This window comes from Manihot esculenta, chromosome 10, assembly GCF_001659605.2.
Source record: "Manihot esculenta cultivar AM560-2 chromosome 10, M.esculenta_v8, whole genome shotgun sequence".
Classification (NCBI taxonomy): Eukaryota; Viridiplantae; Streptophyta; class Magnoliopsida; order Malpighiales; family Euphorbiaceae; genus Manihot; species Manihot esculenta.
In genome coordinates this window covers 7938503-7940108 of record NC_035170.2, presented here as the reverse complement: position 1 = coordinate 7940108, position 1606 = coordinate 7938503, and positions in this window count along the sequence as shown.

Below are 1606 nucleotides of genomic sequence, written 5' to 3'. Positions count from 1 at the left end.
TCCCCTATCCACCCAAGTGCAGCACACCCAGAAATAAATGAACCAGTACCCCCACCACCACAAACAGAACCAGTAGCCCCTGTTGCCCAAACATAGCAACCTAGTTCATCTGGAAGTAAGGTAAAGATGACTGAGTACCTGAAATTGGATGCTCCTAAGTTCAATACAGGAGATGATCCATTTGAGTACTTGAGAATTGTGAGGATGATTACTGAAGAGTTGGGTGCAGATGATTGTAGAGCCATTGAGATGGCGGGGTTTACATTAAAGTGTAGGAAGGCTCGGGAATGGTTTAAGAACTATATAGAGCCTAGAATGAACAGTATGTCGTGGGGAGAGTTTGCTAATGAGTTTGCAGGATGGGCTTTTCCTGATAGCTCCAGGGAAATGAAGATAATAGAGTTTGAACAGCTGAGACAAACAGATGAGATGAGTGTTGATGAATTCACAGATAAGTTCCTGGATTTGCTTCAGTACGTGGGTCAGGCCTATGATACTGATCAAAAGAAAGCAAGAAGATATACCATGAGACTTCATCCCATGTATTCTTCTTTGATCCTTCCAGCTGAAAAGGAGAGTTTTCACTCTATTGTGGACGCAGCCAGGAAGATGGAAGCTAGTGCTAACATTCAGAAACAGTCAAAGGCACAGGCTTCGGGTTCTAAGGCCCCTAGTTCAGGCACTACAGGCAATAAGAAATGGGATAGAGCGAAGGGAACAAAGAGTAGGTTCTGGAGTAAAGTCAAGTCTGGTCTGGGAATAGGTAGTGGCTCAAGCTCTGGCACAGCTATTCCAGCATGTAGGAGATGTGGTAGATCACATGGAGGACCTTGTCGGATGGGATCTACAGCTTGTTTTAGATGTGGACAAGAAGGGCATATTGCTAGGGAATGTCCTCAGGTGACTTTTATGGCACCATCTCAGCAGATGAGTTCTGGCAGTATAGCACAGCCAGGGGTGCAGCCAAGAGCTCCAGCCATGCCTCAGAGCAGTGGCAGAGGTAGAGGGAGAGGGGCAGCCTCTACTTCAGCAGCAGGTTCCCGAGGTGGAAATCCTGTGGCCCCAGCACGGATTTTCACTGTGACCCAGGAGGAGGCTAATACATCGAACACTGTGGTGTCAGGTAAACTCATCATTGGGTGTTCAGATGTGTATGCTTTGATGGACCCCGGTGCTTCTCATTCCTTTATTGCTTCGAGAGCCATTGAGAGATTGGGTTTGATCAGTTCTGAGTTAGAGTATCCTCTCTGGGTCAGTGGACCCAAATGCGACCCATCAGTGGCAGTGTCAGTCTGTCGCTTCAGTCCAGTGTTCATAGAGGGTAGATACCTTCCAGCTGACCTTGTGGTTCTAGATTTGACAGATTTTGATGTCATTCTAGGGATGGATTGGTTATCTACATATGGTGCTATTTTGGACTGTAGAGACAAGGTAGTTAGTCTCAGAGACCAGGATGGGTCGGAGTGTGTCTTCAGAGGAGATAGGAGAGGTACACCCAGAGGTCTGATTTCAGCCCTTCAGGCTCGTCGTTTGCTTAGGAGGGGTTGTCAGGGGTTTCTAGCTCATGTGAGAGAGCTAAACAGTCAGGTTAGGGAACCAGCTTCGA